Raw genomic sequence first — 13,279 nt, forward strand, 5'->3', positions numbered from 1 at the left:
ACCAGGAACAAACTTCTACAAGGCAGGAACAGCATACAGGAAGCTATCACCGGCGTTTGTGTGAGACACTGAGGAGGCATATAACAGGGAACCCTCCAATGGCAGTACAGAGCCTAATTGATAAATGTCGTGCAGCTGCCTTGCTGCACGACCAGGGGAGAACAGGTGAGTAATCTTCTGGCAACGGGGAATGCGGTCCACCTGTGGCGTCCCCGTTGCCATGGACCCGGCGGCCCTGCACGCACGGCGTCCTAGCGTTGCCAGGGACCCGGTGGCTATCGCGTGCACGGCGTCCCGGCATTGCTAGGCGCCGTGCGGAAGCAGGGAGAGAGAGAGGCGCGGCGGCCGTGATTGCTGCTCTGTCAGGGCACGGCCGAACACCGCCGCGCCTAACAGTACCCCCCCCCCCCCTTGAGGAGGGGTTAAAGAACCCCTAGAGCCGGGTTTCTGAGGAAACTCCTGAAAGAATATCTTTTCTTAAGTTTAGGAGCATGTAAATCCTTATCCAAGACCTTTCTTCAGGGCCATAACCTTTCCAGTGGACTAAAAAATAAAGCCGGCCACGAGAAAGCTTAGAATCTAAAACCTTCTCCACCAAGAACTCTTGTTGCCCCTGAACATCCACTGGAGATCTACCCTGGGAAGTCCTCCGAGGAAATCTCATGGAAGAAAAATACTGTTTTAAAAGGGAACAATGAAAAGTATTGCCAATTTTGAGTGATCTCGGCAAACGTAGCCGAAAAGCAACTGGGTTGACTTTATTAATGATAAGGAATGGTCCAATAAATTTGGGTCCCAATCTAGCCAAGGGTTGTCGGAGCTTGATGTTGCGAGTTGACAACCACACCTTATCTCCCACCTTAAAAGTGCAAGGACGTCGGAGCCTATCAGAAAATTTCTTTTCTCGGAAGGCAACTTTCTTCAGGGCAAGGTGCACCTTTCTCCAAATCGTTCTGAGATGGGAGGTTAAGGTCAACGAGGAGACTGGAGAATGAGGGGAAAAAGAGTTAGCTCTAGGATGAAAGCCAAAGACCGAAAAGAATGGGGACTCCTTGGTGGAAGAATGACAAGAGTTATTATAAGCAAATTCAGCTAAAGGAAGAAATTCAGACCAATCATTCTGAAGTTTGGCCGAATATAACCGTAAATACTGTTTTAACGACTGATTAACTCGTTCGGTTTGTCCGTTAGATGGTGGATGGTACCCAGATGTTAAAGAGAGTTTCATATTTAATGAGGCACAAAAACGTTTCCAGAAACGGGCGATGAATTGCGGACCCGGATCAGAGACAATATCCCTGGGCAACCCATGGAGCCTGAACACATGGCGGAGAAACAAGACTGCCAACCCTTGAGCAGAGGGTAATCGGGGAAGAGCAATGAAGTGAGCCATCTTACTAAAACGATCTACTACCACCCAAATGACTCGAAATCCGGCTGAAAAAGGAAGGTCCACCACGAAATCCATGGATATATGTGACCATGGCCTGAGAGGAACGGCTAAAGGTATGAGTTGCCCGATCGGCAACGAACGAGAAACCTTATGCTGTGCACAAACCTGACAGGAATGGACAAATTCCCTTACATCTTTAGAAAGATTAGGCCACCACACCGATCGAGAGACTAACTCCAAGGTCTTAGTGATACCTGGATGACCAGAGACTTTGTTGTCATGAAACTCAGCTAAAACAGTGCCTCTCAGAAATTCAGGGATGAAGAGACGATCAGCAGGAGTAAGTTTGGGAGCCTGCCGTTGAAGCTGGACTAACTGAGTAAATAAATCCTGTGTGAGGCCTGCCCGGATGACAGATGATGGAACTATGGGGGTAGTAGCAGGATGGTTATTGTGAACCGGAAGAAAACAACGTGACAGGGCATCAGCTTTCGTATTCTTGGAACCGGGCCTGAAGGTGATAATAAACCTGAAACGAGTAAAAAACAATGCCCAACGTGCCTGCCGAGCATTAAGCCGTTTAGCTGACTCAATATACTGTAGGTTCTTATGGTCATTAAACACTGTAATGGTATGCCTAGCTCCCTCCAGCCAATGCCTCCACTCCTCGAAAGCCCATTTAACTGCCAGCAATTCTCGATTACCAACATCATAGTTGGATTCTGCGGAGGAGAATTTCCTGGACATGAAGGCACAAGGGTGTAATTCCTGAGACTCCGGATCTTCCTGAGAAAGGATAGCCCCCACTCCAACCTCTGAGGCATCTACCTCGACTATAAAGGGGAGCTCCGGGTTAGGGTGCCTGAGAACAGGAGCCTAGACAAAGGCCTGCTTCAAGGCCAGAAAGGCAGACTCAGCTTCAGGCGACCAATTGGAAGGGTCCGCTCCTTTTTTAGTCAATGCTACTATAGGAGCGACCAAATCAGAAAAGGTATGAATGAACCGCCTATAATAGTTTGCAAACCCTAAAAAGCGCTGAATTGCTTTTAAATTCGTGGGTTGCGCCCAATTAAGGATGGCCTGGAGTTTTTTCGGTTCCATGAAAAACCCCTGGGGAGAAATAATATACCCCAAGAAGGACACTTCTGTGATGTGGAAATCACATTTCTCCAGTTTAGCGTATAAATGATTCTCCCGTAGTTTTTGAAGGACCAGTCGCACATGGGTAATATGTTGTTCCATAGACTCAGAGTAAATCAAAATGTCGTCGAAGTAAACGACTACGAACTTCCCTATAAAGTCACGAAGAACATCATTAATGAGGTCTTGAAATACCGCAGGAGCATTTGACAGCCCAAACGGCATCACCAAGTATTCATAATGACCCGACTGTGTGCTGAAAGCCGTCTTCCACTCATCCCCAGATCTTATTCGGATGAGATTGTAAGCTCCTCTAAGATCGATCTTAGAGAAGATAACGGCAGAGCGTAACTGATCAAACAGTACTGAAATCAATGGCAAGGGGTAGGTGTTTTTAACAGAAATTTTATTCAGAGCCCGAAAATCAATACACGGTCTGAGCGACCCATCTTTTTTCTCAACAAAAAAGAACCCTGCACTCAAAGGAGATTTCGAGGGCCTAATGAAGCCTTTTTTCAGGCTCTCCTGAATATAATTATCCATAGTTGTGGTTTCCGGCCCAGACAGGGCATATAATCTCCCTTTAGGTAAAGTGGCACCTGGGATTAAATCAATAGCGCAATCATAGCACCGATGGGGAGGCAGAATGTCCGCATTACCCTTGGAGAAAACATCGGCAAAATCCTGATATTCCAAAGGAATAAGTTCTGGGGTAACTGCCGCAACCCGGACTGGATGGGAAATACACTCCTTTACACAAAAGGGACCCCATTGGGAAATCTCCCCAGACCGCCAATCTATGGTGGGATTATGAAAGGCAAGCCAGGGATGACCCAAAACTACTGGAACTGCCGGACAATGTGTAAGGTAAAATTCTATTTTTTCTGAATGTAGGGCCCCCACTGTCAGTTGTACTGGAGGTGTGCGGTGAGTAATTACCCCATTGGAAAGCGGACCACCATCCAAGCCGTGCATGGTGATACGTTTATCCAAAGGTATCTGCGGAACGCCTAAAGCCTTAGCCCAACCTAAATCCATGAAATTTCCTGCAGCTCCACTGTCGACGAAGGCCGACACCAACGAATTGAGGCTACCAAAGGAAATCTTTACAGGAACTAATAAAGAATCAATAGAGGAGATTAACTGCAGACCCAAGTGAACCCCCTCACAATTCACTTGGTCAGAGCGTTTCCCGGCTTATTCGGGCAACTACGTGCGATATGTCCCTTGCCACCACAATACAAAGACCAGAATTTAACCTTCTGGTTCTTTCCTCTGGGGACAGCCGGGAGAGACCCATTTGCATGGGCTCCTCGACGTCCTCAGGGAAAGTATACACACATGGACTAGGCCTAAAAGTTGTTCCTCTTTCAGCCCTCCGCTCTCGGAGACGACGATCAATTTTAATAGCGAGCTCCATGAGTTTGTCTAGAGTCTCAGGAGCGGGGTACTGAAGGAGACTGTCTTTAATAACTTCAGACAAACCGAGGCGAAACTGACTGCGCAGGGCCGGGTCATTCCAGCCACAGTCGTTCGACCAACGGCGAAACTCGGTACAATACGCCTCTGCAGGATCTTTACCTTGCTTAAGGTGCCCTTAAGCAAGGTAAAGATCCTGCAGGTGACTCTCAGCAGATGCTTCTCTATCTGGGTCGTCATATAAAAGGCCTAGGGACTTAAAAAAGGCATCTACTGATAACAAGGCAGCATCAACCGCTCTTAGCCCAAAAGCCCAGGTCTGTGGATCACCTTGGAGTAAAGACATCACAATCCCGACCCGTTGAGACTCAGTACCAGAGGAACGGGGCCTTAAACGAAAATAAAGCTTACAAGCTTCCTTAAAATTAAAGAAATCTTTTCGGTTACCCGAAAAACGGTCAGGTAAATGCATTTTTGGTTCTGGAACCATACTCGGGGAGGCTCGCAAAAGATCTTCCTGCGATCTCACCCGAAGAGTAAGGTCCTGAACCATCTGAGTTAATTCCTGAATCTGGTTGACCAAAAGCTGACTGGGATTTGGCCCTAAAACTGCCGGTTTCATGAGGCCGAATTTCTAGGCCCACCAATACAAAGGAAAAAGAATTATACCCCTTTTTGTGGGCCGGTGATAATGTTACGATCCTGATGCTCAGGACAGGGGAGATCTTATGCAGTGAGTGCTGAGCACCAGGACGTGATGCTGGGATAGGGAAATGGAATGGAAATAGCCCCTAGCACCCTACCTCCGTTGTCTTACCCGTGTTGTCAATTCACGCCTGAACGACTATGGTTTCTTGGGCCCACGGCAGCCGCGTTTGAAGGGCGGATTAGGTCTGCCCAACTCCGATGCCCCCAGGTCTTAAAGAGAGACAAAGCGTGAACTGAGACAGGGTAATAACAAGGGGACCTCTAACTGAAACAACCAAGCTAGGGGCTACTAACTACCTGAAAACTAAACGTATGTGCGGCACGCCGCCAAAGGAAAAGAACTACAAAGGATACCACTGTCCACTCCCCCACACGGCACCGCCGAGTTCCGGGGAGGACAGTGAAAGCGGAAACCTCCGCAAAAGCACCAACTCAAAGAAACGCAAATACTAAGCGGCCTAGGCCGCAACACGCGGCAGAAGCCGCTACTCACGAAACCGGGCGAGAACCCCAGATGACAGTAACAGGTTTACAAGGACCAGAAGGATTCCCAGGACCGGCTTCAGAACTCCAGAATACAAGAAGGCAGGGAGCAGGATCGACCAGATGCAGCTGACCAGGAACAAACTTCTACAAGGCAGGAACAGCATACAGGAAGCTATCACCGGCGTTTGTGTGAGACACTGAGGAGGCATATAACAGGGAACCCTCCAATGGCAGTACAGAGCCTAATTGATAAATGTCATGCAGCTGCCTTGCTGCACGACCAGGGGAGAACAGGTGAGTAATCTTATGGCAACGGGGAACGCGGTCCACCTGTGGCGTCCCCGTTGCCATGGACCCGGCGGCCCTGCACGCACGGCGTCCTAGCGTTGCCAGGGACCCGGCGGCTATCGCGTGCACGGCGTCCCGGCATTGCTAGGCGCCGTGCGGAAGCAGGGAGAGAGAGAGGCGCCGCGGCGTGACTGCTGCTCTGTCAGGGCACGGCCGAACACCGCCGCGCCTAACACTGATAGGTACTTATTTAAGCGAGGAAGTAGTCTGTGACCAATTAAAACATTTAAAGATTACATAGCGGACACACTAAATTAGTTTTTTTCAACAGTATTTACTAGAGAGGACCCAATTCAGGGACTAACACATAATCTCAATAATGAGAATATCCCACTGATAGGTACTTATTTAAGCGAGGAAGTAGTCTGTGACCGATTAAAACATTTAAAGATTAATAAGTCACCAGGTCCCGATGGTATTCACCCAAGGGTTCTAATGGAGCTTCACTCTGAACTTGCAAAACTGCTATATTTGATCTTTAAGGATTCAGTAATATCAGGTATGGTTCCCAAAGACTGGCGTATAGCGGAAGTAGTGCCTATATTCAAAAAGGGAAGTAAAGCTGAACCAGGTAATTATAGACCAGTTAGTCTTACATCCATAGTGGGGAAAGTATTGGAAGGTATTCTAAGAGATAGTATTCAGAAGTTCCTTGAAGTCAATAAGGTCATTAAAAGGAGTAAACATGGGTTTATGAAGGACAGATCCTGTCAAACCAACTTACTTGGCTTTTATGAAACAGTAAGTGCAAACCTAGATCAGGGTAAAGAGGAGGATGTAATCTTTTTAGATTTTGCCAAAGCATTCGACACTGTACCACACATGAGACTTATCTATAAGCTACAAGAATCAGGGCTAGGAAGCACAATATGCACTTGGGTCAAAAACTGGTTAGATAATAGGGAGCAGCGCGTTGTGGTTAATGGATCTTTTTCAACTTGGACTGAAGTGCTAAGTGATGTGCCGCAAGGCTCAGTATTAGGACCGCTATTGTTCAATATTTTCATTAATGACCTAACAGAAGGTCTAGAGAGCATGGTGTCAATATTTGCAGATGATACCAAATTGTGTAAAGTTATAAATGCGGAGGGGGATGCTGAGTCGCTTCAGAACGACTTAGTTAAATTAGAAACTTGGGCAGCGAAATGGAGAATGCACTTCAATACAGACAAGTGTAAGGTAATGCACTGTGGTAACAAGAACAAAAATAACACCTACCTACTAAATGGGGTAAAATTAGGGGATTCTGTATTGGAAAAGGACTTAGGTGTCCTCATAGATAGCAAACTAAGCAGTAGTACCCAAAGTAGAACTGCAGCAAAGAAGGCTAATAAGATATTAGCATGCATAAAATGGGGAATTGATGCTAGGGACGAGAGTATTATACTCCCATTATATAAATCGCTTGTGAGGCCACACCTTGAATACTGTGTACAATTCTGGTCACCTTACTACAAAAAGGATATCCTGGAGCTAGAAAAGGTTCAAAGGCGGGCGACCAAACTAATTAAGGGTATGGAGACGCTGGAATACGAGGAAAGGCTTGCAAGACTAGGCATGTTTACACTGGAAAAGAGGAGATTAAGAGGGGACATGATCAACATTTACAAATATATAAGGGGACAATATACAGATCTTGCGCAGGACCTGTTTTTGGTTAGATCAACACAGAACTCGTGGACACTTGCTCAGGTTAGAGGAGAGGAGATTCCGCACAATACGGCGTAAAGGCTTTTTTACGGTAAGGACGATACGTGTTTGGAATTCCCTGCCTGAGGGAGTTGTAATGGCCGACTCAGTCAACACCTTTAAGAATGGGTTAGATAAATTCCTAATGGATAAGGATATCCAGGGTTATGGGGCATAGTCACGCACTATGGTTATTATAAAAAAGAGGGGTAAAACGTAACGGCAGTCATCAACTTCAGTCAAAATTTTATACAAAATAATCGTGCATAGGAGACCACAAATAGGTTGAACTCAATGGACAATTGTCTTTTTTTCAACCTTAGATACTATGCTACTATGTTACTATGATTTCTATAGAAATCACTACGTATTTTTTCTTGTAGCCCCAGAGCAAGTCTGATTTTTCCTAAAATCATTATTTTAAGGAAAAATCATTGGGACTTGCTCTGTAACCTCTGTGGCACCCTTCCTGAACTTTATGGTGGCGGGATCTCGCTCAAGATTGTTCGCTACCACATAGGACAGCAAGCACTTTTGAGGGCCAGGCAAAGGGTGCGAATAGGGCTGCAGTTGCTGGCATTTAAATGCTGTGGCAACGCCAATTCACACACCCCCTTTGTCTACAATTGAATTCCCCCATAATTGTTGCAACTACATAAAACTGAATTAACCTATGTCCATGCTGCAGTTTTCACATCTTCTGTTCCCTATGCATGGTATAATTATTATCTCATTATATTTTAAATAGTCTGTAAGACTTATTTTATGGAATAGGCTAATTCAATGTTACATGGCTGTGCATTAGGATCCTAAGGGGGGCATTTATCAAGGATCACATATTCAATGTGATCTGGGCAGGGTCTTAACACCCAGGATCGCATTACAATATGTGACCCTATCGGGTGGCTGTATCACCCGGCACAGGCAGGGACAAGGGCTCCGAAAGAAGCTTGTCCCTGCGATGCGCCGAGTGCAGTGTCCAGGCAACTGCACATGTGCGGTCAGCTTACCGCCGTGCACAGGGGCCATTTTCGGAGGAGGGTTCCTGGGGAACCCTGAGAGAACTACATACTTAGGCTACAACGGGCTACTGCGGTGGTCGCTGTGGGGAGCAATATCTGGAATTCATCGAATTCCCAATGTTTATACATCGTAACATCGGGCAGCATCACATCCCCATGGGGGATGCAACTGTGGGTGGCAATGAAGGGATTGCAATCCCTCCTTCATACATTGCAGGGATGCATAGTATTTGCGGCTAGCCCCTGAAAATGCGTGTGATTCAGAGTTCAGCAATAGCAGGCAGCAGGCTGCCCGCCTATCAACTACATCATTGGTTCTCAACCCGAAGCCTCAAGAAGCATTAACAGTTCACATTTTCCAGGTCACTCGGCAGGTGCACTGTGTATCACCAATTGTCACAGTTTAAAAATCCACAGATGTCCTGGAAAGCAAGAACTGTAAATTTTCCTTAAGGACCGAGTCTGGGAACCACTGAACTACATCATTGTCTGGGCCACTACACTTTGGCTGTGTATTGTCACCAACAAGTCTAGACAGCCCAATTTGCACAATGTCCACATCCCCCTCCACACAACACCCACTGTATACCAAACCTACACCCCAGCCACACATTGGGTTTAAAATAAATAATAATTGCTTTCTATTTAATCTCCCAGCCTTCAGAGGGCCTCACAGACCAGCAGCCCACCAAGGAATTTCCTGTTATGCCCTATAGTCAGTTTGGGAATATAGACGTATTTGGGATTACTCCAAATTCAGTGTTTTTTTTTTCTTATAGGAAACATAATACATTGCCACAATGCTTTCCATGATCAATGTTTTCGAAGACTTCTTTATAATTTTATAACCAGTGAAACTAGCCACAGGAAATTAGTAAACAATATATACTAGCCCCAAAAGAAACTATATGGTTACTATATCTCCCCAAGATAAGGTAAAACAAAATCATGTTTCTTATGCATTTACGTGGAAAAAATCATATCACATATAGCGGATTTAATTTAATACATTTCATTTATTCAAGAAGTGAGATATAATATTTACCAACTTTGTCATTAGAACTGTTTTGGACAAAGACCATAAAATGGTTGTAAAATAGATTAGCCTACAAGCAAACCTACTGATGACATACCATAGAGAATTTAAAACATACTTAAATCATTGAGGAAATTGTCACATTTGGGGATCAGTCAACTATGCAAAACAGTATGCTTGTATTCTGCTTGTGTTTCTGTTATTTATGTTTTATTTTAAATAAACTATTTTGCATTTCTATTTCTGTAAATCAAATGGTTAGCACAGTTATCATGCAACAAGCGTTGTGACTTTTAACATTAAAGTTAATCTAATAATGTTCTGTCTCTGTGTTCTTAAAGAATGTGTGTGTGTGTGTGTGGGGGGGGGGGGGGGCTGTTGTTATTATTGAATACAGGGTGTGACTGTGTGTCTGTGTGCTTACCGGGTCTTGGCAGTGAAAGTGGGACTATTCAGGTGCTGCTGGGGCACCAGTGGGGAGTGTGAGGAGCTGGGTGTCTGGGTGCTGCTAGGATGTTGGCACTGAATATATTAGGGGGGTTGTGCTGCTAGGGTGTAGTTAGTTACTGTGGTGAGGTGTTTGGGTTCTACTTGTGTGTTGGTAGTGAATATGCTGGTTTCTTGATGCTGCTGGGGTTTCAGTAATAAAAGTATGTGGGGGGTGGAGTTTGCATCTGGGTGCTGCTGGTTTGTTGATAGTAAACTTGTGTGGTTCATAGTGCTGTTGGGGTGTTGGTAGTAAATGTAAGGAGGGGTATCAGGGTGCTGTTGGGTTGTTGGTAGTAAATGTGAGGAGGGGTGTCAGGGTGCTGTTGGAGTATTAGTGCTGAATTTAGGGTGGGAGTGTGTGTTTGGGTATTGCAGGGTTCATCGTGAATGTATGTGGGGACTTCTGGGTGCTGTTGGAGTACTGGTAATTAATATGTGTGTGTGTGTGTGTGTGTGTGTGTGTGTAGGGGGCGGTCTGAGTACTGTTGCGGTGTAAGCGGTGAATGCGAGATGGGCATGTGTGTTTGGGTGTTGCTGGTGTAAAACAGAGAATTAACAAGAAAATAAAATCTTGCACTTCAAATCTAAGATTACATTTTAGTAGAAACAAATTAATTATATAGGGAATATTTGGGTCTTTGTTTGAGACAATTCCTAAAACACGCCGAACTTCAAATAAAGCGTGTGCACGCGGGCACACACACACACACACACACACACACACACACACACACACACACACACACACTCTTGCACTTTATCCCAGCATGTATAATGGACATTTAGGGTGGTATTCAAATGATATATCATGCTCAAGCTCCTTTCTAAAGTGATCCCCGTTATCGCACACAGTGTGCCCATAGTAATTAGGTTTAGCAGCGTATAGGGTTGGGCGCCTTCTCTACTCCAGGGGTAGCGAACTGAAATGATTATACCATGCCCGTCAGCAGAAACAAAACTGGGGTGGAAGAGGGTGAAAAGAATTTAATACCGCCCATAGAATAAAACTTTAAATAAAATTACAATACAGTAATAAAAATGTTAACTGAAGAACTAGAATGGTGTTTTACCTTAATCTGAGTGTACATAGGTTATGCACAGTAATTTTGAATGTGAATTGCTAAAACATGAATTACACAATTTAAAAAAATAAATAAAACTTTGTGTTTTTATAGTAACATAGGGCCTAATTCAGCTTGGATCGTATAAGTGCAGAAATCGCTATTCAGAGGCCCTAAATGCCATGGGTTACTACAGCCCTGCTCATAGCAACCAATTAGCTTTTGTCATTGCATTGATTGTGCTAGATCAGGGCCGGATTAAAAACCTTGGGGGCGCCCAGGGCACTTTAGACAGTGAGGCCCAATGGAGGGGGGAGGGGGAGAGAGCTGTGTATAAGTTAGGCATACCTTCCAACATGCACTTTACATGGATTTCCCTCTTAATATATGATTGTAGTCACCTGTGCTAAACTATTTAATCGATAAGAAAGGTATTTCAACAGAGGTGATTGCAATCGTAACTTAAGAAGGAAGTCCAGGCAGAGAGCATTTTGTCCCTCCTGGAACGGGTCATGTTGAGATGTAGGGATTGTGAATATTTCATTTAGCCCAATGGTGAATATTAGATTTAAACTAATAGCTCAAAAATGCCTGGGTACTGTATATAGCTCCACCTAATTGAAAGGCAACTATTTTATAAAATGTTCTTGTAGTGGAACAAAGACAACTTAAACAACCTTAATACGCATGGAAAAATAAAATCTATAATTTATCTTGTCACATGCAAAAATAGCAGCAGCCGCTGTACTACTTACAGACTGGGACAGGACTCAGGAGGACTGTGTGTGTGTGTCTCTCTCTAGACCTCCTATCTCTCCTCTGGTTGGGAAGCTCCATCGATATTTCATGAAATCTGATACTCCTGTGTCTCTGCCTGCACTGCATACTGTCCTGCTCGCATTCTGGCTGTCTGGTTCTGCTGCTGCATAAGAGGGAAAGCTAGTGTTGTCAGTGTGCTCTGGCCGGGGGGGGGGGGGGGGGGCTGATAGAGGGGGGCCTGGAGTACTGCAGCCCCCCTTAATCTGGCTATGTGCTAGATAAATGACATCGGCTGTGTGAAATGAGCGCCCTCCCCCCGTCTCCCCCCGCACGCTCAGCACACATCGCTCCCACATCGGCCCGTGAATACGGCCTTAAGTCATATGTGTACCAAGTTTTTTGTAAATTGCTGCAGGCATTCCAGAGTTATGCTATCTGCTGAAATACAGAGTGCTGCTGCCTCACCCCTAAGGGTGCTAGGGGTGTCTTCCCCTCACAGTGTTTGTTCCCAGATTGTAAGGCAAATGTGTACCAATTTTTTATTACATAGCTCCAGCAATTCCGGAGTTATGCTGTCTCCTGATATACTCTGTGCTGCTGTCTCCTCCCTAGGGGTGCTAGGGATTTCTAATTGTTTTAGTTGCCTCTGACGTGTTTTAATACGCTCGTATGTAAAATTTCACGATCTTCGCTTGTAAACTGTGGATTTGTATAGAAAGAAAGAAGGACAAATTTTGGCTTTTATATAGTAGATCTGTAGCACTTTCGGAAACCACTGTCACCAGCAGGAAGTGACTGATAGCTTAAACATTTTAAAGCTTTCCACTGGGAATGTTTGGTATTAACTAAAGCTAATCAGAAAGTTACAACTGTCATATATTTACAGATAAACAGAAATATAAAGAAAACTATAATTGAGCCACCTCTTATATCAGCTTGTATGCCAGAACTTAGAGTGTGTTCTCAGCAGACTGCAAGCAGCAGGCGTTGGTGGTATAGTGGTGAGCATAGCTGCCTTCCAAGCAGTTGACCCGGGTTCGATTCCCGGCCAACGCAGCTTTATTATTACATTCCGTAAATTTTCTTAGTATGTTCTAATTTAACAATATGTCCATTTTACTTTCAAGATCATATCTGTATGTAAATATTATAATCTAAATAAAATATTGTATGTAAATTATTATGATTACTGAATCCAATATCAGATCAGTCGAGCACATGACTTTGGGGTGTACTGATATGGGGGATTCACTAGCTGCAAGTTTCTGGTTAGTTACATAGCATCGGATTGGTATCCGGTCCCTGGGTTGACCACACTTAGGTCAACACTGTCTAGGTCAACCACTATTGGTCGACAGTAAGTACAGTGGCAAACGCAGGATTTCGAGAGGGGGGATTTCCAAATGCAATCCACAATATCCCACTCTATGGAACATGGAATACAATATTAATATTTAACCCTATAGTATAGGCTGTATCAAACATATTTAAATAGTATAAATAAGTGGTTATGGTTAGGAAAAGGTTAAACTATAATACTATAAAAAAATAAAGACACAAATATAACAGAACCAGTACTGCACTTTCTAAGCACACATTCTCCCACCACATGGTAAGTGTCACGCACCTCGGGCAGCGGCGACCGCGCTTGTCCCTGCGGGTGGCCTGGTCTGCCCGGCGCCTCTCTTCTCCTGGCGGGCTTCGGCGGCGGGTCGGCGCGTCCCTCCGG

General features: G+C 44.9%; 1 non-coding gene across 1 annotated transcript; it reads left to right on the plus strand.

The window, feature by feature from the left end:
- Positions 1-12,534: 12,534 nt before the first annotated feature.
- TRNAG-UCC (transfer RNA glycine (anticodon UCC)) lies at positions 12,535-12,606 on the plus strand. The gene has a single exon. It is a non-coding gene; the product is annotated as a tRNA-Gly (tRNA).
- The last annotated feature ends 673 nt before the right edge of the window (positions 12,607-13,279 follow it).

This window comes from Pseudophryne corroboree, chromosome 6, assembly GCF_028390025.1.
Source record: "Pseudophryne corroboree isolate aPseCor3 chromosome 6, aPseCor3.hap2, whole genome shotgun sequence".
NCBI lineage: Eukaryota > Metazoa > Chordata > Amphibia > Anura > Myobatrachidae > Pseudophryne > Pseudophryne corroboree.